We start from the raw sequence: 26,416 nt of genomic DNA, 5'->3' as shown, positions 1-26,416 counted from the left end.
GTCCAGGCAGCTCCCGTTCGAGCATATGCCTTGAGTTGCACATAGCTCCAACGATACAACACACACAACACACACACACACACACACACACACACACACACACACACACACACACACACACACACACACACACACACACACACACACACACACACACACACACACACACACACACACACACACACACACACACACACACACACACACACACACACACACACACACACACACACACACACACACACACACACACACACACACCATTTGTATTGTATTATTGTATGAGAGAGGTTCCAGGTTGAATTGAGGCGAATATTTGTAATGTTCAGAGGTTGTTGTGTTTAATATTCATGAGAATATTTGTCATTGTTCAAATGATAATAAACATTAGCATAAAGCATATTTGTCCACTCTTATGTTGATAAGAGTATTAAAAACTTGAAAAATATTCCTCTAAGGAACAAAATGTGCGATTAATTTGCGATTAATCGCGATTAACTATGGACAATCATGCGATTAATCGCGATTAAATATTTTAATCGACTGACAGCCCTAATTATTTTACATTAAATACCTGTGATTTATTCTAAACTAAGCTGTTGTCACCTGTAGATGATACCTAAATGCCACTAGAGGGCCATATCAACAACATAAATCAACAGTTTCTATATATCCTTCTTCAGATTTAGATAACTAACTAACTAACTGTTTGAAAAATGTCAGTTCAAACTGATTTCACTTAAAAGTATATAGTTCTAGGGTTTTCAAAAAGAGCCAAATTGAATGTTTCAACATGTTGGAGATTTTCAAAGCAATACTGCTCTTTTGAAATTCCTGCATCAACCAATTGTAGTTGTAAAAATGACAATTAATACAGAGGCTTACTTCTTCATTTTTGTCCTGCACTGAGTCGTTGGGTGCTGGATCTGAATCTGAGGATCTCTCAATGTGATGCACTGGATGATCTGTTCCAATCCTCGAGGGATGATATCTCCTAGGTTGGTTCCTCACCTGCTTTCTCCTGGTCTAAAAATGAAATTAGCAGATTAGCAGATGATGGACTTGTATAGACTGGAGAGCTGTTCAATTAAAATGTATGGTTTTGGATTTGCAAAGAAGTTAATAGAAATGTAAGAGCCAATATTTATAAATGTTTTATACATCTGAGCAGCTCTTCTAACTCAACTATTACTCTGACTGAGAAAATCAAGATATATTTTATCTTTTTAGGATTTTTTAATGTTACAAATGGATTGCACATTTATGGAAGCCCATTTCCGCCACTTGAAAAAAATAAAATCCCCATGAAAAGTCATAATTATGAGATAAAAAAGTCGAAATTATGAGATAAAAAGTCATAATTATGAGATAAAAAGTCATAATAATGAGATAAAAAGTCATAATTATGAGATAAGAAAGTCGAAATAATGAGATAAAAAGTCATAATTTTGAGATAAGAAAGTCGAAATTATGAGATAAAAAGTCATAATTATGAGATAAAAAGTCATTATGAGACACTTTGTCACAACAGACAAACTAGCAGCTCTTTGGCTCGAGTTCTCCTATTTATCTTGACACGGAAATGGATTGTGAGTACATTGAGGACTACTTTAAACGTGGATTTACAACAGATGAATTACTTAATTTGCTTGCTGATTCACATGGAGTTGTACTAAGCAAACGCACCCTTGAAAGGATTTTAAGCAAGAAGCAGCTCTGGCGTCGAAAGAATAAAACCGATGTGGCTAAGGTGGCAATCTTCATTGAACAGCAACTGGAAACATCTGGTCAGTGTCATGGTTACAGATGGATGCACCAAAAATGTTGGTTACATGGAATTGTGACTGACAGAGAAACAGTACGAATACTGCTACAGTTATTGGATGGTGAAGGTGTTGATCTGAGGTCAAGAAACAGACTGCGAAGGCGCATCTACCACAGCTATGGTCCAAACTATGTATGGCACATTGATGGTTACGACAAGCTTAAGCCATTTGGAATTGCAATCAGTGGATGCATTGACGGGTTTTCCAGAAAGATGATATGGCTTGAAGCTTACAAAACAAACAAAGACCCGAAGATCATCGCTGGCTACTTTATTGATGCTGTTATCAATGCTGGTGGGTGCCCTGCCAGACTCAGACTTGATTTAGGAACAGAAAATGGCCATATGGCTGAAATGCAGCAGTTTTTGCATTTTTCTGAGAACCAAGCTGAAACAGACAATGTAACCTTTGGTCCAAGCACTGGAAACCAGCGTATTGAACGATGGTGGCTGACCTTGCGAAGTGAGTGTGTCCAGTTTTGGATGGACCTTTTTGACAAACTGAGTGTAGATGGCTACTTCTCAGACAACTTCTTGGACAAGTCCTTGATCCAGTATTCAGAGTAGCTGTGTCAAATAAGTAGGTATTTAAGAATTTTTATTTTCGGGTTTATCCACCACATTTTTATAGCTGTTAAGATATAACATTAGTTGCACTGCTGCAATTTACATTTTACAGGTATTAATATGATTGTGCCAACCTACCATAGTACAACTAGAAGACACATCTCACAAATATAACAAACCATGGGTCAGGAGTATACTTGACTAAGGCAGTAATCACCACTGCCCAGTATTTTTATACATTCTATTTGACTGAATATGATTTGCCTCCTAGGAAAAACTTAATGAGGTTGTATTGACTTGGAACAATCACAGAGTCCGTCAAGTCCATAACTCACGATCACCCCATGGACGTCCCTCCATATTGCATGCAGTCCCTCATCTGTATGGAGGCAGAGATTGTTTGCACCACGTGGACCTGGAGAAAGTTCAAGGACTTCCCATGTGATGAAGATGTGTTCCATATCTGTGTGGATCTAATGTCAGAGTATAATCTGAAATTAACAAATGATGTGTTTGAAACTGTTAACCTGTATATCACACTCAGACAACTGATGAACAATGAACTGGATCATTAACTTTCCTGGGGCAGTGTCACAATTTATATTTCAGAAATGTGTATTTGTTTCCTGTTTCATTCCAGGACAAATTGAAATATATATACTGATTGCAATTGTCAGAATTATGATATACTTTAACCTGTGATGAATGAAAATATAATTGTAGCTGTTTGAGACACGTCAAATATGTACCTAATATTCTCAGTACATATATTTTTATGTATACACAAATAAAGTCATGTGTTGCCCTTAGATTGACTATGTGTAAAAACAGGATACAAATGCAAAATACACACATGTATTAATAGAATTATTTATTCAATTATTTAAACAGATAGCATACAAAATTGCTGTTTTCATTTTGACTGGATATAATTGTTTCCAAGCAGCTCTTTGATGGCTGAGTCACTGAGCATGTCCTGTATCATATCACAACCCAGTCTCACGGCATTTCGTGTTCACCAACACGATTTTTAATCTATTGATTCGTGTTCACCAACACGATTTGCCCCTTTTTTTCGTGTTGCACAGCACGATTTTAAAAGCAATGTATTTCTACTGTCTGCAGCACGTCTTTTTCTCCGGTCGGGTCGAGGAAGACCGGAAGCTGTGTGGTTCATAAAAACATGTTCTTACTCAATATCAAGCCACAGTTATTGCTTTTATTTGAAATCGTATAATTTCTGACTTTTGTTGCCGTCTGTGAGGAAAATAAATGGGGCTCAGAGCCTCAGGATACGGAAATCTGTATTTTTCAATATTTTTTTCCTTCTAATTCGATATTCTTTTCAAAATAACAGACTGTTATTTACTCACCAATAACACACAATTATCCTTGCTTTTATTTATTGGTTTAATTCCATAATCTCGGGCTTTTTTGACGTCCGTCAGGAACTGAATTTCAAAATAAAAATAACCGGAAACAGACGTAGGCCTATAAGGGACATTTCGAGCATCATTGCGATTGTCAACATTTCTGAGTTTAGGATGGCCGAAGACACTACACTACCCATAATCCCCAGCTATCGTTTAGGACTACAGTCCCCGTAAGGTTACGCAGAGCGTCAAACAGCTGTGTGAAATGGAACGAAACCACGCCAGACTATCCAAAACTGGAATCGAACGCCCCCCCAGAACTACACATGCTGGCTATTGTGTTTCGCAAAATGTTCTATGGGACGTCTCTACTGAACGTTTTCGTTTTTTCCCACAATTAGAAGTTGCCAGTATTAAACACATTGGTGTTATCAAATGTAAAACATATAATTAATAAATGGGTGAAAATCGCTTGTGTCCATAATGCGCAGCATTAATACCCACATGACAGCTCATTGTTACTTTGTCATTCTACTCCACTACAATTCAGAGGTTAACCTGGTATTTTTACTCCACTGCATTTATTTGAGTTACTTTGCAGATTGTGATTAATTATGTGAAATATAAACAACGATTCAATCAGACTTTAGTTACACCTGAGTAAAATTCAGGTAAGGTGATTGTCAAGTGCCAACAATCAGGAGAGATATTTGATAGTTGGTGCTTGAGAAGACTAAACATGTATCTGCAATTGACATGAATGGAAACGAGTAATAAAGTATATTCCTTACTCGTTATTCTCTACTAATAGTTAATTAAAGACTGTATATTATGGCTATTTTGCACATCCCTTTCAAGATTTTCAAAGGTGTATTGACATATCATATACACAACTACGGTGTAGTTATGCAATGAATGAAACACTTGGGTCACAGGTTCCTCAACAGTGCATTACAAGACATCTATCAATATGTGTGTACCTCCACCATTAAACTGTCATATTCTGCACATTTCTTATTCTATCTACATACATAAGAGTATAATTCATATGTATAATATCAGTTAAAATAAGTGCTTCAACATAGTTAACATTGCAGGAAAGCCATATATTAGACGTTAAGTACTTTGTCAGGCTTAATATTTATCTGTAGGTAGATACCCCCAAAGTTTTTTTCTTATTTAAAAGAAGACCTTAATCTGTTATTTAATGTTTAAATAAAGGTTAATTCGTTTTTCTGTTTTGCACCTCCTCCTATTAATATCTTTGTACATTCTGCACTAAACTGTTTTATTGTAGAGATCACTTATAGTATCTTCTTGATTTTTTATATTCTATATTTATACTTTCCCCCTATGAAAGTATGTACTCTTAATATTTTTTTAATCAAATAAAACACAATAATTCAAAACGTGCTTTAACCACTAGGCGGTGCACACAAGGTACACACAGCCATAATAACTTTGTATTATTAGTGTAGGACACTTTTGTTTTCGTACAACATCTGAAAATGTGTAGTTTTATGCATGCTTTTACATAATTTTACAGCATATTGCTATACTATTTCAGACTCAGTATTTACATTCTTACTTTCAAAGAAAATCAGTAATATCTTTAAAAACTACAGTCCTTTTATATCAGCTGTGCACCGTTATGGTGTAAATATAACCTATCTGTGAATTAGATCAAATGTAAAAGTCAGCCGAATTAGTGTTGATACTGCAAGGAGACGTATTGTGTGAAGAGAAATTGAAGATGTTGTTTAATTGTTGAATATATTTATGATCCACGTCAAGTTAACGTTAACTCTCAAAGCGTCTTTGAGTTTCATGAAAAGCGCTATAAAAGTCCCATGTATTATTATTATTATTATTAAGTATTCAGTTTCGGCGGCATTTTCTCAGTTTTTCCAAAGGTCTTCTCATCAGGGCTCTATAAATAAAGAACTACGGCAGATCTGTAATATGTAATGCAGCCGAACCGTGTATTACAATGCCGTTATGTGATGACTTTCAAAGAGAAAAGCAAGAGCGCTCGGAATTAAGTATTATTTTATTCTTTTAAAATGTTTTCCGGATTTCATATCATATAAACACCAAATCCCAGCATGCATTGCGGCTAAAACATCCAATAAGCGAGCTTAAAACCATAGCTGAGGATCTTGGGTAATCGCTCGAAATGCCTACGTCTGTTTCCGGTTATTTTTATTTTGAAATTCAGTTCCTGACGGACGCCAAAAAAGCCCGAGATTATGGAATTAAACCAATAAATAAAAGCAAGGATAATTGTGTGTTATTGGTGAGTAAATAACAGTGTGTTATTTTGAAAAGAATAACAAATTAGAAGGAAAAAAGATTTAAAAAATACAGATTTCAGTATCCTGAGGCTCTGAGCCCCATTTATTTTCCTCACAGACGGCAACAAAAGTCCGAAATTATACGATTTCAAATAAAAGCAATAACTGTGGCTTGATATTGAGTAAGAACATGTTTTTATGAACCACACAGCTTCCGGTCTTCCTCGACCCGACCGGAGAAAAAGACGTGCTCCAGGCAGTAGAAATACATTGCTTTTAAAATCGTGCTGTGCAACACGAAAAAAAGGGGCAAATCGTATTGGTGAACACGAATCAATAGATTAAAAATCGTGTTGGTGAACACGAAATGCCGTGAGACTGGGTTGCATATCACGATAAGAAGAACATCCGTTTAAAGGCAGCAGCTGTTTCCCTTTCATCCTCTCTCCTTCTGCATCCCTCCATCCTCCCACTGCTTTCACAATGGTGTGCTAAGCCAGGGAAGAGCAGGCAGCAGAGAGAGTGAGACAGAGCGAGTGACTTCCTCAAACACTCCTCGCTCCTTTCTCCCCCTCCATTTATCTGAATCCAACCAATCAGCTGGCAGACTTCAATAAACCTCTGAAACCAAAATTGCTGTTTTCATTTTGACTGCATTTTAATCTAACTTGCTACAGCATCAGCAGCCTTTAATCATAATCTATCGATACGTTTATGAGTGGTTTAAATGGCAAACTGTCTTTTGGTAAATAACAAGAACAGCACCTGAATAGAATAGTGCTTAACAAAGGAATATATACATTGTTGTCTGAAATAACTGATTTAGACTCAGGTTATTAGTGAAGTCTAGCAATATAAACCATCAATCTTAAACGACTTCCTTAACTGAGGTATTCACAGAAAGGTATCTGCATTGAAACGTAAACATGTTCTTAAACTGAAAACAATGTTCAACAAAAGTGGCTAAAAGCAGTAAAGAAATATTGACAAGATGTTGATGCGGTGGCACTCAGTAAGGTTAAACAAGCTGTATTACTTCCTTCACAATAATCTGGAAAACCTACAAATCCTAAACGTGAACCTCTGATTGCAGTCTAGTTGCTGTAAGCTGAAATGTTTGTATCTTAGACAATATCCATTACCCACACGTTGCTATCTAAGACTTTGTTCATTTCATGTCGAAAATCTGGGTAGTGGTCGTAACTGACTGGCAACTCCAAGTAACAGCCACATGTATGAGCAACAGGTCTTCTTTGAAATCCCTGAAGTTGTGTGAAGCTGACAGTGACGCTCTTTCCTGTGAACAAATCTGATCCTGTGCAAAATCTGAGGAAAAGGGAGAGGTGCTGGGTGTCTGACTCTCTAAGATATGCACTAACATACTTGACCATTTGTTTCTCCTGGGCATTCTGTGTACTGGGGTAAGTCATTGATCTCATGATCTTTCTTGATGTTGGTTGTAGCTCTTCATAGACTGCTGCAATCCCTTTCAGCTCTGATCTAAGAGGTGCAAGTGTGTTGTTCCACTGTTCAATCACAAAAGCAGGCTATTGAATCAGTTTTTGGTGAGCAATCTCCTTCAAGATTTGCTCAAAGTTATCTGCTGTTGGAAGCCGCCGGCAGTTGTGGATATCCATGATTTCCAACAATTATTCTTGGTCCACACCTTCAAAATCTGAACGACAAGATTCAAAGATCACCCGCTCAGACTCTGACACATACTTGAGAAAGCTGTCCACAAGATCACTCTCAACAAAGTCCAAAACAGCTTGCTCCAGAAGTACAGGTGAAAGTTTAACAGGAAGGTACTTCTCTTTTTTCCAGCCAAATGTGATTATTCGGCCTACACTTTCCCATTCTTGTTTACCAAAATCATGACGCAGGTATGGCACTTTGAAGCCATTTCCCATAGTGCACTGCTCATAAAAGTCATTCCAAAATTCGGACAGTATATCCCTCATAACACCTCCACCATCCACAGCTTTTTCAAGCTTTCCATCGGGAAGAATAACTTGGAAGTGAAAGTCATTCTCCATGATATTTTCCTCAGAAAACACTAGAATAAGTTCTCTGAGAATCTGTCCACGATGAAGAACAATAATTTTCTTCACTCTTTCTCTCTGATTGGCTTGTTCCTGAAACATGTCCATTGAAGGAGGCATGGATGATTCAATAGACAGTTCCGTAGAGAGAGGCAATGTATCATCAAGTACTCCATCAGAGAGATGCTGTCTGTGCGGAAAGTTACAATGCCACTATCATCTAAAGCACCGACATGAAACAGTGTTTCATGTTCTTGAAAACTGGATGCATCAGTTGGGTTGACTGTGGTGTAAAGAAGGGAAACACTATCACTGTTTTCATTTGCAAAAACTGTGCTGCTTCCAACAAAAATGTCATCTGAAGTACTTATCTCCACCGGATCTGTTACAGATGTGTCTGTAGAGAGGTGATAGATATCAGGTCTGGCATGTGTGTTTTCACCTTCTTGAGCAGTTGCATCACTATTGTTTTCCACCAGAGTTATGTCACTGGCAATGTCTCTCTTCTTGGTTGCTAAATAGAAACATAAGAGAGGTAATTTTGTCTTTTCATACAGTTCCTTGACTGTGATACTATCCTCTAATGAATGCCGCTGAAAGTCCGTTAAATCAATGTCAAAATCAGTAAGGCTCCCCTCTGCATTTTTTCCATCTGGAAAAAACAACTGTACAGCCTTTTCAATTAGGTTCTGTTTTGTACTGTCCTTCATGACACTCTCTTTTCTGGTCCCCCCACCCTTTTTGGTGTGTACCTGCACAAATTCCCCTTCTCTGAAATGCACCCATCCAATTTCAATCTTTCTTTGATTCTTCTGAGCATTCTTTGGAGCGGTTTGATGGTCTGTCTCAGACACATGATCACCTTTGTTTCTTGAGAGCTTTCCTCTAAGTCGCTCAAAGAGCTTTGACTTGGGTGGGTTCTTTTTCCTTCCGTCTACAGTATCCAAAAACAGCCAGTCGATCACCATAGGATGGCAGATACTCTCTCAGCTGGTCATCTGTCATGAGAGTTATGACACTGGAATCCATCTAAAATGAAGAAATATATCAAGAATTCTTAGGTCAAGTGAATTAAATTACAACAATGAAAAACCTGCATACATAGCACCAGGTATTATTTTCAAAGCTCTTCCAAACTTTGGTTTTTTTTATGTTTATTTGTGAATTGTCCAAATTAAGCATTTCCTATATCAAATCAAATCAAGTGTTATTTATAGAGCAAATTTAAAAACGATTTTTGGTCGAGCCAAAGTGCTGTACATGTAATAAAGACACTTTACTACAATAACAAGAAATGTTCAGAAATATAAAAACAAAATATATATAAACTACCATCTCCTGTTCCATTCGCTGTATGTCTTCCTCAGGCACATGTCGTGACCTTAAATAGTCAGATAGCTCGTCCATCTTGTGACAGTTGAAAAAACCTCTCCACCTCTGTTGAATGAAATGAAAGCTTAAATGTAACCTTAAATACATTTGATTTATAAAGTTGATTTTTACAAAATCGTTTTTGTTTGTCGTTTTGGTATTCAAGCATCTTCACATTAAAGGTAGGTTGTGTAAGTTTGAGAAACCGGCTCAAGATCGCTAGAATTTGAAAATACACAACCGGAGAAAATCTGCCACTTCCTTATAGATCCCCTCCTCCAACACACACGAACGCGCACATGACCAATGAGGACACGAGATAAGTTTGTGCACAGATGGAAGGCTGACAGGCAGGTAGGCCATCCAGTTATTTTAGACGGGCCGGCTAAAATGATTGGTCGTGCTTTTTACAGTACTACGGCTTCCACTGATACATTTTTTTAATGGATTTATTGTCATTCATTGCTATCGGGATGTTAAGAGCATTCCATGGAATATAACAAAAAGCGTATCTCGAGCCGGTTTCTCAAACTTACCTACCCTACCTTTAAATGTCATGTTTAAATAAGACTATAAACTATACTCCAAATTCTCCAACTAAGGAGGAAGGGGAGCATTATTTCATTTTATTAGATTTTATTGATGTTGTAATACTTAAAATAGGACTCTTGGTTATCAGATTTTCGTAAGTTGCCCTCTGATATGACAAATCCAATCTTTAAAGTGGTTAAGGGGAAATATTCACTCCTTTTGATTTTATTGTGAGGCAGCTTATGACATCGCTGAATGAAAAAGCACCTGCAGTGACTAGTTGACGATAACCTGTTTGGCTGGATGTTCAACAAAATAAAGAAGCCAATGGAACTTCAATTCATGTTTTTAAAATGCAATTTGTATTAAGAAGGGAAAGTTGTTACATATATGCCATGAGCGTGTTTATTTACTTAATGCTCTGCTTTTTTTCAGAACTGTGTAGCAAAAACTGATTTGTAAAAAAGGGTTGACCCGGCTTGTATTAATATTTTATGAAACAATTAGCTATCATACTGACATGGATGGCAACAACTTTCATTGTACGTTGATACATCTCAACAGCAAATGTTGCGTTGCATGTAAACTAACAGTTGACTATTTTCAGACTTGTTATAACATTCCCATTAGGCTTTTCCCTCTTTCATGAACATAAGTTACCTATAAGCTATACTTTAGTTGTGATTAAGACTATATTTAATATAAGGAAAAATGCAACATTTGTTCTAATTGGTCCCTACTCTTCTCCTACTCTGCCTCCTTCTCCTCCTCTCTTCCTATTCCTCATCTCCTCTCTTGCTTACTCCCTCTTCCACACTTCCTCACTCTCTCCTCTTACTCTAACTCGTATATTGCTAACACACTCCTGCCCGCATTATCAAGAGCCTGACTAAGTTCTAGATTTGCCAAGTAGCCGAGATATCCATGTGTTATGATATTAGGGTCATGCAGAATGAGATCGCTATGAGAGAGAGAGAGAGAGAGAGAGAGAGAGAGAGAGAGAGAGAGAGAGAGAGAGAGAGAGAGAGAGAGAGAGAGAGAGAGAGAGCGAGAGAGAGAGAGAGAGAGAGAGAGAGAGAGAGAGAGAGAGAGAGAGAGAGAGAGATAGAGAGAGAGAGAGGAGAGAGCGAGAGAGAGAGAGAGAGAGAGAGAGAGAGAGAGCGTGCATGGTGCGAGAGCGTTTTTATGTTTTCTGGAAGTAAAACGAAGCAGCAGAAAATATAGGTCTGTGAAGTATTTTGTGTAACAAGAAGAACTAAACAAATGCAACGGCCTCCAAAGAAGAGCTTGCCTCTCTCCAGTCATTTCGATATTATTGAACCTGAAGCTTGTTGCTTCGGCCCTGGGAGACCACAGAGTAATCCCCTGTTTCCTCGACTACGGTCTGGGAGCCGACAGGAAAGTTCAACACATGCATAATGAATGCTATCCATGTTATCTGACTGTACCACTTCGGTTTGGTGATGTTACTGAATAATCGCTATGGCATTAGCATTTCCCCCAGAATAGCAAACTGAAAAGCGATAAAGAACGACAGTGCAATGTACAATTAACGCATGACTTTTTAACCACTGCGTTACATGTACTGTAGGCTACTATAATTAGTGGTGTATGTACCGTAGCTGAGATAACATTTACGGGTTAGAGTTAGGCTAGCAGCAGCAGTATGCCTACACCAGTGGTTCCCAAACGGTGTGCCGCGGCACACTGGTGTGCCGTGAGGCAAGTCCGGGTGTGCCGTGGGATTTTGTGCAACCATACGTTATTATTGCAATATACAACTACACAAAAATAATTATTTTTTAATTTACTATCAGTACTTTGTAGGTTTATATTTATACATCATCTCTCCACGTGTAGTGCTGCATAAACATGGCTGAGTCAGCGATAACTTTCGAGGGGTGAAGGTATGCCCATTACTTTGAGTTTGTCCGAAGAATAGACAGGAATGTGACGGTGAGGTGCAAACTGTGTCCAGGCCAGAAGCTGTTATCCACTGCTGTAAACACCACGTAAAACCTCAACAAACACCTGCAAAGAACACATGCTAAGGTGAAGCTACCGCACACGCTATTTGTTGTTTGTTTATATCACGTAGTCTGTTCTTCTTCTCTGTCTTCCGGTTGTTGCCTGTTTTGAATGACAAATATACACTACCGCTGCCTGCTGGTAAGGAAAGTTATTGCCACTCACGCATGCGCAGTTCGTACGTGCTCGGCGAGTAAAGTAACGAGTTACTTTATGCAGATAGTAACGAAGTAGTGTAATATATTACTTTTTTTAAAGTAATACATTTATAATTTATAATTTGTAGTTCAGGACCATGGACAATGCAGCTTCCTTGCATTGACAGTTCTCTGTGCTGAATTTCTGCTGAGTTTCCTTTGCCTCATTTTTAATTTTGTGACTTGTCTGGTTTAAATGAGTGTGTTGCTGCTTTGATGAAGCCTAATTTGATAAAGTTTCAAATTAATTTCTGAAATATTTCGTAATATAGTTGTCTTTGTCACATTTTATTTGGCATTAGTAAATAATTATGCACATTTACAGATATTTTACATGATATGAGTGATAACACGTGTTATAAGGGCTATTTTGCACAATAGGTGTGCCTTGAGATTTTTACTTGTCCTTTGGTGTGCCTTGGGCACAAAAAGTTTGGGAACCACTGGCCTACACTATTGTCATTAGTGGCGTGAACGTTACCACAAAACTATAGGCATATATATTATAGTTCATAACAGGTCATATCAAAGCTATGAACTGCATTGTTGTAGTTTAGCTGCAATATAGGCTATATGTAACATCTAACATTTACAAAAGTCACCTTATTTAGGACTAGATGCCGTTTCCATGGTGGAGAGCAGCAAAGGTGATGAAGGGACCTTTGAAGACAGCGCCACTGCAGCGCATGCGCACTTATTATCTCATAATTATGACTTTTTATCTCATAATTTCGACTTTCTTATCTCATAATTATGACTTTTTATCTCATAATTTCGACTTTTTTATCTGATAATTATGACTTCATGGGGATTTTATTTTTTTCAAGTGGCGAAATTCCATACACATTACATTTAGTAAATAGTAGGGACTTTAACGTGTTAATTAAGATTAATTAATTACACAAAAATTAACGCGTTAAAAAAATTAACGCATTTGAATCGCACTTATTTTTGCACCGCGGAACGTTTCTCACTGGATGAGTTTCAGGCGTACCGATTATACTGGAGCACCAACTAACGTTCATGACTTCAGACAACAACAAACCACAGTGAACAACAGTGGGAAATGTTGTTTTAAAAAACGGACGGATGGAAGCGTCGATAAGAGCACGGTTGTGTGCAAATTATGCAAAAAGGAATTCGCATATCACCGCAGCACATCAAGCCTCAAGTATCACCTCAATGCAAAACATATAGCAGCTAGCGTGGAAGCTAGCGTGGACGTTAGCCTCTTTAATCGCGTTCACACCAAAAAGAGCCGGTACTAAAATTAGTTCATGAGAACCTTTTTACCCCCACGAAAGTCCCTGCTAGAGAGCAGAGAGCTGCTAGAGAGCGGGGACTTTCGTACGGCTCTCTTGTGAGAAAAGAGCTATATTTCTGATTGGCTGGGCGGATTGCAAACCACGCCCCATAAAACTCCCAAAAAGTTTTGTGAAGCCGCCATTTTTTCCCCCATGCATTAGCATTATTAGCATTAGCCCAGCGCAGAAACGCAGAGAGACTAACTTATGGCAACACAAAATAAAACATGGGAGCGGTGGAGATGAGGAGGTGTCGGCGTTCTGGCGATTTACTCGGAAGGCTGCTGGGACTCCCAGCAGCTTCTACTGAAGCCAGTCCCCAACTCCGGGGACTTCCGGCCGGGGACTTTGGGCGGCAGTATACGCCGTGAAGTGGTTTGCGGCCTGCCAGTAAACCCAAAGCAGAAGAAGAAGAAGAAGTGATGTCAGCGGCTTCATTTGCCTAATCCACCCCCAGGTTCAAAGAGTTCTCATGAACCTTTGTGGGAAAAGTACTGCGGTGTGAATGCGCCTAATGGTATACTAAAATCCATGTGAAAAAAATTGCTTCTCACTGTTCTTAGGTCAAATATTTATATGTGATTAAAAATGCGATTAATTTCGATTAATTAATTACAAAGCCTCTAATTAATTAGATTAATTTTTTTAATCGAGTCCCGGCCCTAGTAAATAGATATATCTGGGGGGAAAGGGGGTAAGAGGTGAATGTGCAGTTAATCGGCTTACACTAAATATGTTCACAATTTAAAAACCTTACATTTTGAAATGGGCCACCTTCATATTTGTTAAGAGTTAAATAGTGCACCTACACATACAGATGTAGTACTCCAGATCAGACTCAGATGGGTGTGTCCCAGTCAAAAGCCCAGTGGATGCCAGTGGCTGGGGGTGTTGCCAAATTGCTAGAGGGCATTGCCCAATTTCCCCATTTGTTCAATTACAGGATTTAATCATGAGATGGCGCTTCATTCACAAAATACACAAAGACAACTGGGTGTTGTAGAACTTAGTCTGTTTGCAATGTTTGCAGATCTGCAGTTGTGTTTGCTGAATACTGTAGCATTTAATCACTTATGTGTTACTGTATGGTTTTCACAAGCTACTATAATGAAAAAACATCAATATTTTAGATCAAATAAAGTATATAGTTTGCTTTATGCAGTATATTTCTTGTAATATTGTTGGGGTGTTTTTACACAGTACAGTAGATTGAAGTAAATCAACTTATACATTAAGATAAAATAAGATGGACCTTTATTAATCCCGTGGGGAAATTCAGTAGTTCAAACAGCAACAGGGTGAGAGTGAAAAACAGGACAGCACAGATTCACACAGATTAATAAAATCAAAAATAAGATGAGCGATAAAAATAATAATAATGAGAAACTATGAAATAAGAAATGAATAAAACTAAAATGTAATTATCATATCATATATTATAATGTATTGTATTATTGAGTAATATCATACATTAACCCCATTATAGCAGATGCCACATTGAATGGATGAACACATTTATGCATCAATAATTACAACAGAGTATTTCTAAATACAAGTTGTAAAAATACTTATATGTATTTAATATGAACCCTTTGGAGTCGACCGTCACGCCGGCGTGATCAGATCACATGACCTGTTCAAGCCGGTGCCGCATAAAAACAACAGTCCGGACAACATGGCCGTGTGTTTCTTTCGAAAGTACTGGCTTGAAACTATATCCCAGTCTTTGTTTCATGCAAAAAGACCCAGTAAACACGGAGATATGATGATATAAAGTTAATACATTTCAAAAGTATGAAAAATGGAAGCACATATTTGAATATCTTCGCCGTATTTGATCATTTTACGAAACGGAAAATACTGGAAACTGTAGATCCTGCTCAACAGGATGTATATGTGTATTTCTGTCGAAAGTACTGGCTTGAAACTATATGCCAGTCTTTGTTTCATGCAAAAAGACCCAATAAACACGGACATACGTTGATATAAAATTAATACAGATATATTTCAGAAGTATGAATAATGGAAGCACATATTTTAATATCTTCGCCGTATTTTATCATTTTACGAAACGGAAAATACTGGAAACTGTAGATTCTGCTCAACAGGATGTATTTACCAGGGAGGGGGTGAGGTAATCAGGTAAACGGAGTGATACGAAACGAGACGAAGAGGGATGGAGGGAGACTGCGATTGAAGTAAAGTGACAGACAAACATTGAGAATTTAGATATAGTTAGATAGATTTAGAGCTTTGAAGATTCAACTATGATGAAGAGAACTCTGAACGTGAGTCAAGCTTTAAGCTTGTTTTTCGACATGGAGGAGGAGGAATCTGTCATGTTGCCCTCTGTGTCGTATTGACAGAAACTACTTTGAAGCGTGGCACAGATAAAGACAGAAAAAACTGATTTTTGTACATAATGTGTATATATATATTTGTATTATATTTATAATAACACTTTTGCCTTATCAGAATGAAATCCCATGCTACCTCAATCAAACTTTCACATTATCATAGTGACATCCCATGTATATATTTCCAGCTTTGAAATGGTTTCGTTGTGTATGTTTGTGTTACCTATATGAAAAATAATATCATTTTCAAAATCTGTTTTTACGTTTTTTTTTGTGATTTTGGGTCCAAAATGTTCATATAGTAGAAGATCACTGCTCTAAACAAAGTCAAAAATCCTACATCCAAACGAAATACATATAATTAATTATGATGAATACGTTAAGTCTTGTTCATTGTTTTCACTTTTATTAAATGTTTGATATTTCCGGTGGAAATGGTGGACTATCGGACATTCAAAATGCAGCATATTTTCACTCTTACACACATATATTCTCCTTTTACATACATACATTTTCACTCTCACACACGTATATATACTCACACATTCATACATTTTGCTCTCATATTTCAATGCACACATTCATATATTGTCACTCACACATTCATGCATTTTGTTCTCATATTCATATAATTGAATGCTCATATTTATACATTTTGCTCATGCGAAATCTACTAAAACAAAGTATGTCATGGTAGTGGTCAGCTGTTAAACACAAAAGTGTATCTTAAGGGCTGTAAATATAATAAGCCTGTTGTCAATTTTAGACACAGGCTTATTATATTTACAGCCCTTAATAACATTCATTTTCTGGACTCAATGTGTGTCTTGGCCGTTTTCTTTGTCGCAAGCAAACGAGTGCTTTTTGTTTTGAAATCACTTCCGCAAGTTTCGCGGGCCTCCCCCCTCGCTCCACTGACCATTAGACCATTCAGTAAGGTAACAGGCAAAAGGGCAAAAACGCCTCTCAGACGCTCTTCCGTTTACTTTTTTAATAAAGAAAAACAAATGGTCCGTAGATACACGGACTCATATAGCCTATGTATGTATACTGTAAGGAAAATGTATGTGCGTGAGAGGATCAGTATGAATTACGGCATAGAAATATGCAAACACAAACCTACAGACTGGGGGATGGGAGATCACAGGAGTGGGGGGGGGGGGGGGGGAGCTGTGGAATGTGACCCTTGGGAGAATTCCTCCACACATTCCGATGGCCAATTCGTTTTAAACAAAGAGTTCGCAACACAGGACAGCATAGGCAACATGGGGGGTGGGGGCTGGTGAACGGTCTGGTCAATGTTTGTAAACACAATCCCCAGGATGTGTCCTAATCAAACCAAAAGAGAAAATGCAGATATCATTCTCTCTCTCAACTCGCTGGTATCTCGAGCTGAGCGCTCATTGGTGTTCATACTGCTCACAAGCTGGACTGCTGTGTATATCTAGTGTATTCATACTGTACCCCTCCTCACTGTTTATTCATCATTCAACCATTTACACCTTCCTTTTTTCCCGTCAAGAGTGTGACAACCCTGTGGTTGTCCACCAGGTGGTGCTGCTGTAACCTGTGTGTTTGTTGTAATCAGCAGTGATGGGACCCACCTGTGGCACTTGATTCCAGGATATAAGAGGGCTGCAGAACAGGCTCTCGCTCTCTCTCAGCTGCCCTGCTCGGTGCAGCAGGACACCGCTCCTCTGTTCTGTTTTATTGTTGTTGTAACCACTGTGTTGGATAAATAAATGATTGTTTTGGGCAACTCCGGTGTGGAACTGTTGTCCTTATTTTACAAGCAGAGCCAGCTTGTAACAAGAGGTTGAAAAAGATTGAGTCCTATGTTTCCAATTGGTTCCCAAATCTGAACATTGACCAGTGGCATAAGATCAGGAGCCGGGTAAATGAGAGATTGAGGAGCCCCCGAAAAACAGATCCCGAAATAGCTCGTCCTGGTTTCCGCAGTAGATAGGCCTACAGTATGGTGTCTGTTATGTCAGTTATTTTAAATAAAACATTGAAAACTGAACTTGAAAATTGTTTCCTCTTTTTATTTTATTTATCATTTTCGGGACGGGGAGAAGTGGGGAGACGTGTGTGATTAAAAATTAATTTGCAGAAATGTAAAGTGATCTAACTAAGTTCTATTCATATTCTTGACGGGAAGAGCAGTGTAAATGGGTGGCCATATGCATTTGAAAAGCAATATAAATCACACAGTTATTATACAATAGGCTATAAAAGCACCATCGATAACCATTACCTTTATCCAATTCAAACTTTGGACGGGAAAAAAGGAAGGTGTACATGGTTTGGCTATACTGTAGGCCTACTGTATACATACAAAGGCCATTCAAGCTAGAGTTCTTCTGGAAATGTTCACATCAGGCACCTTCAAGTTAAACAATACTACAGTAAACAATTAACACAGTAGGCCTAAATTATGTGGATTAAACCACATTTATTTCGTTAAAAATAAACGAAATATGATTTTGTTTGAATGATTAAATGTCATCAGGCACCTTCAAGTTAAACAATCTGGTGCACACTTTAATGTGCCGCTACCTCCGGACTCGGCTTGACTCGGTTTAAAGAATGCACAAATGTGTTTAATCGTTTATGTCAGATATGTACTAAGTAGCCTAAATACATTTGTTCTTGCTCAAGATTAGATTCAACTTTATTGTTATTGCACATATTGCAGGTACTGAGACAACGAAATGCAGTTTAGCTTCTAACCAGGGGTGCAACAAGCAGCGAAAAGTAATGTGCACAATACTACAGAAAACAATTAACACAGTAAATTATGTGGATTAAACCACATTTATTTCGTTAAAAAGAAAACAAAATATGATTTTGTTTGAATGATTAAATGTAGGGTGAATTGCCCTAATGTGGGACATTTTTGCATTTCAGACTTCGGGAATATATTGCGATATGAAGCCGATACAATACATCAAAATCCAGTACCATTCCGAAATCCCCAGTAATATTAGACACTAATAATACAGTAAACTATTAACACTGTACATATTATTGTTTGCCCGTGGGATTAGGATGATCGGTAGTGAGACCCGTGCTGCATTTTCCTCCGGTCGGATGTGATATAAAAACAAAGCGATTATTTTTGTTGTTGTAAACTCACGTGGATTAAATTTAGTGATACATTAAATGATCATGAGGATGATGATTGAAAATCGTTTGTTTGAGCCTGGATGCATTTCCTGATCTACAAACATAGCGATGGTTTTGTACTTACGCCAACGTGAATTAAACATTATTTTGTTAAATAAAAACATGGGGATGTTTAGTAAATGATTACATGTCTCTTATTTAGCACAGAATATGATCCTATCCCTGACATATGGATCTTAACAAATATCCGCTATATCAGATACCTGTAGATCAGCTGTTTATTTCACATGAGTTCCAGTGTGGCAGCTTTTCACGGCTCCCCCTGGTGGATCCATTATCCATTGCAGCTGGTTTCATTATAATTAAATGTATTTATCAAGGGGGCGTTTCAAGTCCTGCGGGGGGGTTTTCCTTTTCAGCAGGGGCCCACCCCGTGCCGATCACGGACCCGCACGGGTAGGCGTCTGAAATGGAGCGCTACATCTGTATGCTATATATTACTTGTATGTACTTTAATTGAAGTTTCACATTCCAAACAAACATTTTCACCTGTTTAGTACAATTATGTCTAAAGACTTCCACAAAAATACTTTTTTGACTGAATACAAAAGTGGAAAAAGACAAAAATAGCACACCTTGATTGGCCTATGGTCTGTGGGCTCGAAGTCCGAAGATGTGTCAGAGTCAGAGAGCATTATTGTGGCATCCTTAGCAGAAACTTCTTTATCCTTTTCCTTGGAGCAGGTGTAGATGTGCAGCATTCGTAGTTTGGTTTGATCGTAAAGCTGTTGCACTGTGTTTTCAAGGGGTACTGGGCAGTGACTAAAATCACGAACGTCAAACTTGAAGTCTTTCAGCGGTCCTTTGGCAGACTTCCCATTTGGAAAAAACAAGGCTTTGCCAATATCCAGTAGCTCCTCCATGGTCATTGTATTCTGGACTGACATGTGCCGTGTCCCACCTCCATGTCTTGTACGGACCTGGTAATATTTCCCTTTTTCAAAATTGAGCCATCCTAATTACACCCTCTGTGTGTCTTTGGAAGCATGTTTATTTCCAACACCAGGGCCGACATCAGGTTCTGCCTTTTCCGCTGTAGTCCGTCTCTTATTTTCTCCATGAGAGATGACTTAACTGTTGCTCGTTGTCCAGACTTAACTGTTGTTTCGTTCTTTGCCGACAAAAGGCTCGGAGTGCAAGTCGGTCACCATATCTCTCAATATATTGCCCCAACTCCTCATCAGTCATGACATTTATGACGTTAATGTCGATCTGGAGAAAGCAGGAGACATGTAAACAACGTTACCATACTAGCAAGTTAGCAAAATGAGGCTAACAAATTGGCCTATAGGCTAAAAACAGTGTAATGCTACATTTAGCTGTAAGTGCATGCAACAGGTAAACAGCAGAATAACTTACCTTGTCATCTTTCAGTTGATTGACGATATTATCGGGTATATTTCGGCTTTTCAGGAACGTGAATATGTCCACCTCCCCTGCCATTGTTTATGGGTTGGATGAGCTACAAAAATGCTACCTGAAAATACGAACGGAATATGCCGTTCGGAGATAATGTAACCGTGACGACGTGCAAGCAGGACCGTAATGTCCTCATAAGGAAGTCCGAGATTAAAATATACCTTTCAACTGTAATTTCACAATGTATACATAAAAGTCTGCATTGAAATGTTGGTCTACTGTGTGCTCCACTTCCTCCGTGGCGCACTGGTTAATAGGAAGTGGATTGAAAAATAAAGTCAGGATAACGGGTTGGTTTCTCGTGCACACGAGAAACGAACTCGTTTTCCTGACTTTATAGAACAACAATATTCTGTTTTATTATGTCCTATAACATAATCTTCCTGTGCCAGAATAATGCACTTGAACGCATCAAAGCTCTGTGATTGGCCGGCGTGATCCCATGTGTCGGGGCGTGGCTGGTGGGCAGTGGGCAGTGCACTAGTTCGCTGACGTTGTCCGTGTCAACAGGAGTGACAGTCCGCACACACACACAAGACCGCAATTATGGCAGAAGCAAAAAATCCCAAAATATATAATTTTCACTCCGAGTGGGAGGATGATTATTTTGTTATCTATTCCAATTCAAAGTCCATCTGTCTCATCTGCAATACGAGCGTGGCTTTATCGAAGAAGGGTCATTTAGGAGCGGCATTTCAAAACAGTGCACAAACGCCACGAGACGGAATTCCCTCCTATTTCTACCCTACGCTCCCAAAAGGGGAGGGGCCTGGAAGGACAGCTAAATGCACAGCAGTTCATTTTCACCAGGCCCAACAACAAGAGCAAGGCTGCTACCATAGCATCTTATCGTGTCATGAAGTCTTTCAAAGACGGCAAAGTTGTGAAAGAAGCATTCCTGGAGGCTGCTGACGCGCTTTTGGGGGACAGTAAAAATAACAGTAGCATTTCAACAGGTTTTTGATATAATAAAAACTCAAGTTAGATACAGTTATTAATCAGCTGTAAGTTTTAGTTTGTTTGAAGCTTATTCATTATAATTATTGTACAAAATGGTATAAGAATGCAAACTTAAATTGATTATAGTCTATTATCAATTCAGGTTAAGAAACTAGTGTTGCTTGCATCCTATTTTAAAGGCATTTCTTTGTATACTCTACTAAAATGCAACAAAAAAAGGGTTTGATTCTATTCATTTTGTCTTTTTTATTGCACTTTGGCAGCAGATTCCTGTAGCTTCAGATCTGAGTTGTCTTATTAGTAAGCCTAATTTATACTTTTATACTATTTTTATATAATGGCAAAGAAAGGGTTCAGTGTCTTTTCTTTTTTCCTGTGTCATATGTGGCAGCACTGTTCAATGTTTCTTGAAAACATTACCCACTGTAGTATGTGACGTGTGAATAAACTTCAACTCTGTATCAACAACACTGTTGTGTAACTTCAGTTAAATACTTGTATGTGTGTAGATTAGAAAGAGGTAAGATAAAGAATCTGCAGTATTTTATGAAGTATTCATCGTACAAAGGTCAGTTGTATACAAGTAGAAGTGTGTATTTACCTGGCAATAGGCTGTCAGTAATGGCTACGCCTCTCTATTTGGACTGGTAGATCTCGGCAGACTGGCAACTTTAAAAGTAGCTCTCGGTTCAAAAAAGGTTGGGCACCCCTGCTTTAGGGGCTCCGTATATATAGGTATGGCCCTACAATATATTTTTCAAATATAGCATGATAGGTACACTTTAAGTGCCTTTAGTAACAAACACTTCTTAACTGTAAGTAGATGCTACTTAAAATATACGTTGTTACATTTCCTTTTTTCAGTGCATGGCTGCCTTTGATGCGAACCAATTCAGCAGCTTCTAAATACTTACATTTAGTTCAAACTTCCTAAAGGATTTGCATCTCTTTCTGTCTGTCTTTCAGGGCTGGCTGGATTCGCTAGATTATGTGCTGGAGACCAGTATGAGGTTAGTCTGTCTGTCTGGCTGTCTAATTATAAATGACCATGATCACATGCAATATTGCCAAAGTACTGTATGCTGAAAACATTATACGATACAGTGAAATATATTTTTACGGAAAAAAGGACAAAGAGGAAAACAGAGTGCGTGCGTATGATTCATTTTGAGAACATAAAATGTAATATAGTTTAAATATTGGGAACACACTATTTTAAAAATACATGTCTTCATGTCCCTGCCTGGTTGTCTGGCCTCGCTGTGTGTAATCTGTGGACGCTTTGATTTTATTTTGTAAAAGTTGTCGTTTTGTCAGTTTGAGGGAGTATCTCTCTCTGTGTTATCTACCACCTAATGTATGTACATTCATAGTGAATGCTCAATGAAAATATTAAATCAATCAATTAAAACATCCTCAAAAGTAAAAACATTATGAGGACTGTGAGCACAAAGTATACGTGTGTGTGTGTGTGTGTGTGTGTGTGTGTGTGTGTGTGTGTGTGTTGCTCCGATAGGGTATGGGGCCGATCGCTGGAATCAGTATCGGCTGATCGGGTGGGTGCGGGGGCTATGGGGATCTTCCAAGTGATGTTTAAAACTCAGTTAATGGGGCTCATTTTTATATTTCTTCAGTTTATAATCGTAACGGATCGAAAAGTTCAGATACATTTTTCAATACATGATGCACTTCCACAAACAACAACCAACATAATGATTACATTCAAATGAAGCACATTATTCAAGTTTACATTAACTTTGGATAATAAGACGGGAGAAATGAGAAATATCCGTCTCAGTGAAGAATAAACATATTTATTTAGCTAGTTCCAGAGGTAGATAAAAATAGCTAAGTGTGTTAGGTCTAGGGATGGGTATTGTTAGGATTTTATCGATACCGATACCGCTTATCGATACCGGTATTTTTCAATAATTTGATGCTCAAAATTATAGACATGATTACAAGATGTGAAGATTAAACAACAGTCATTTTATTGTAATTTATTTGTATTTATTATTTAATGTAACTTTTTCAATGTCATACCAAGCAGGTATGAGTGTGTTTTTGACAGTGTGTCTCTGGAAAGGGGGCGTTAATTAGGGGCAGTTCATAAATCCATGTAAACATGACTATTATTCAGCTGCGTGTGCACCTCCTAAACCGGAAGCTCCGGTTGACTAACCATTATAATCCGTTTATTATTTATAATTGTAATGATGGATTATCAGTAATCATTTTAAAGTAATACAGAGACATTGGATTAACCGTTTTGCCCTTGAACACAACTTTTGATCACAAAACAGCAAAGGTAAGACTTATCATCATGGCTACGTAAAGTGAAGTTGTTTTCTTGCTCTTTCCTGGCTGCTAGTTCAGTGAGTTTTAGTCGTACAGTGATGAGACTTATACCAATGGAGTCTGTGGAATCTCAGCTTTTGTGTGATATGTTGTTTGTACAGATAAAATGACGTAGAAAATATCGCATTTGCCAGTTATGTGCTAAAGTAGTCGTTAGTCCCGTTAGCCCGTTTTGCTAAGTGTTGATTTAGACTCTTGGTGTTAGACTTCTGTTCTGTTCCGTGTAGATAAAATGGTTAATATCGTCTGTTAGCTGAGTTTATTCCCGTTAAGTGGGTATGCATCATTAATACGGATGTTAAAGGGGACCTATCATGCAAAATGCACTTTTTGATGTCTTTTATACATAAATATGTGTCCCCGGTGTGTCAGGGAACTCACGAAGCGTCAGAAAATAAAACCCTCTCTCTTCTCCTACGTACCCAAATCTCTAAAAACGGGGCTACAACGGAGCTGATCCAGATTTGCGTCCGATATGACGTAATATCGGAAATGTAGGCTGGCTTTACACCCCCTGCCCTATCAGAAACAATGCCTGACTGTTTTGGACGTAATATGGTCGGTGCATGTTTACATTAGCATCGCTAACACTCGGAGCTAACCTGTACTGCACAGAGCGTGTGTGAATAAGCAGGAAATAAAAAGGAACTCACCTTGTGATATAACCGGTAAGAGAAAAAGCCTTTGAGTTCCATACTGTTTCAGAAATAATCCTTGATCATCCATGATATGGCGTTTCATCACCACAATATTTGCCGGTAGAATCTCCCACATGAGCTCAACCCCCTCCCTTTTTTTATCAATTCTTTTTTTTTTTTTAAAGCTTTATACCTCAAATCAGCACTTTTGAAACAGGAAGTGAAATAGAGGGATATGAGGCATGGCTAGAATGGGTGATCTGTTTGGTATTTTGAGCAAAACACTTCATAGACATGTTTTTTATATATCTGAGACCTATGCTATTGCCTAAAAATAGCATGATAGGTGCACTTTAACCTGTTAAACCCCGAGCCTGTTTTTCAGGTCTCAGGCTCGAAAATGACATTCCCTGAACAAATACCATATCTTCCCTTCTAAAAGGGTTAAATTAATAATCTTTTTTCTCAAAGTAATGATAAACCTGTGAGTTGGATGTAGAAAAGTCAGAATCAATATAGATGTTTTTTATTTTAAAGAAAATTCAGATTGAACATGGTAAAAAACTGTAAATTATAGTGTCCGTCCAAAAAATATGTTGTATTTATAGTGAAAACTAACCTTGGATGATGGGTTAGTAGACTAAAAGCTTTAGGAATCCAAAGTACAACATATAATAAGTACCCTGTATCAAGATTGATGCAAAACAAGTTATATTTGACTTTTTTAGACAGATTTAGCAAAAAAAACCTCTTCTGGGGCCATTTGGGTGAATTTTCCATATCTCTGGCCCCCCTTGTTCGATTTTGACATGTGACATCTCTTTCTGACCACTACAGCGCCATATAGATAGAAGAGTTGCGACAACGGAAGTCCAAAATGCTTGATCGTCACGTGGTTCAAGGAGACTCAATAGTTCTCCGGAAGTTCGTGGCGGTTCATTTGAATCACGATTTCAATGCATTAATACCAGGATAGAAATGCAATTTTTGGTAATTAGTGGTCAATAAAGGTTTTGATTTGCAATATTTATACAACATATAGATATGTGTATGTAGTCACATCAATGTTTTTTAGTTTTTTTAAAGTAACATTTGCTAATATTTGAGGATTAAGATAAAATAAGAAGTACTTTATTGATACCAATTGGGGAAATGTTTACGCTGCAGCAGCAAAAGACAAGGCATTGTACATTAGACAGTTAAAAGACTATAATTAAACAATCGAAAATGTAAACATCTTAAATACAAATAAAATAGCATTACAAAAAGTAGAAAAATATACAGTGTGAACAGCTATCTTACCTGTTAACATATACATGTTAGGCTAACGTTGCCTTGGTTAAAGAGCCTGTTGTTTATTGCTTTGAATTCTTTAAAACAAATATTATCTTCTTAAACTTGTATGGTAGTCAGGAGCATCACATCCTAATGTTTATTGATATATTTAGAGGGAGGGAAGGAAGGTTTCAAAATTCTGATTAGATACATTTCTACCATTTCTTTAATTCATGGTGGTTTCAGTAATCCCATGGTAATTGAGGACATAAGTAATCTAAATGACTAATGTCATCTTTATGACTTTCAGAAAGGACAGGAGACCGACAGGTGACTATCAAAGGACTAGCAGCAGCATGATGAGGATGATGTTAAATGTGTTGTTTTAGGAACATCCATTGTAAATAAATGGAATTCAATAAACATTGAATAGCATATCATGCAGTTTGTCTGTGCCTTTTCCTCTGTGTTGTCCTGGCATATAGTCTCCCCCATGGTTTGCTGTGCTGCCGGGGGATGCTCCAATCGCTCAGAGAAAGGAGTACACATGTAAAGTTTCCCCACTGACACAGAGAGGAAGAAAGAATGGCTGGCTCAAGTCAGCAGGAGCAATTTAACTATCACAAAAGACAACAACAGCAACAACAACATATGTGAGGTAATCATAACGTCTGTTTAATCAAAATAA

The 26,416-nt window shown here is 37.9% G+C and overlaps 1 protein-coding gene across 4 annotated transcripts in view; it reads right to left on the bottom strand.

Annotated features, from left to right (window-relative positions):
- Positions 1-26,416, bottom strand: part of LOC117535833 (rho family-interacting cell polarization regulator 1-like) — a 144,421-nt gene that overhangs the window by 104,331 nt on the left and 13,674 nt on the right. The window contains exons 2-4 of one of the 4 annotated variants that reach the window (XM_034200429.1): positions 9,434-9,538; positions 8,964-9,130; positions 886-1,026 (exon numbers count right to left, since the gene is read on the bottom strand). The exons of 1 other annotated variant lie outside the window; for it this stretch is intronic. The gene's annotated coding sequence lies outside the window, so the exon portion shown is untranslated. The remainder of the gene's footprint in view (positions 1-885; positions 1,027-8,963; positions 9,131-9,433; positions 9,539-26,416) is intronic. 2 more of the 4 variants (XM_034200428.1, XM_034200427.1) reach the window with 2 other exon arrangements.

This window comes from Gymnodraco acuticeps, unplaced genomic scaffold (genome assembly GCF_902827175.1).
Source record: "Gymnodraco acuticeps unplaced genomic scaffold, fGymAcu1.1, whole genome shotgun sequence".
Lineage (NCBI taxonomy): Eukaryota > Metazoa > Chordata > Actinopteri > Perciformes > Bathydraconidae > Gymnodraco > Gymnodraco acuticeps.
The sequence above is the reverse complement of the archived record's forward strand: the minus strand, read 5'-3'. Positions and strand labels throughout refer to the sequence as shown.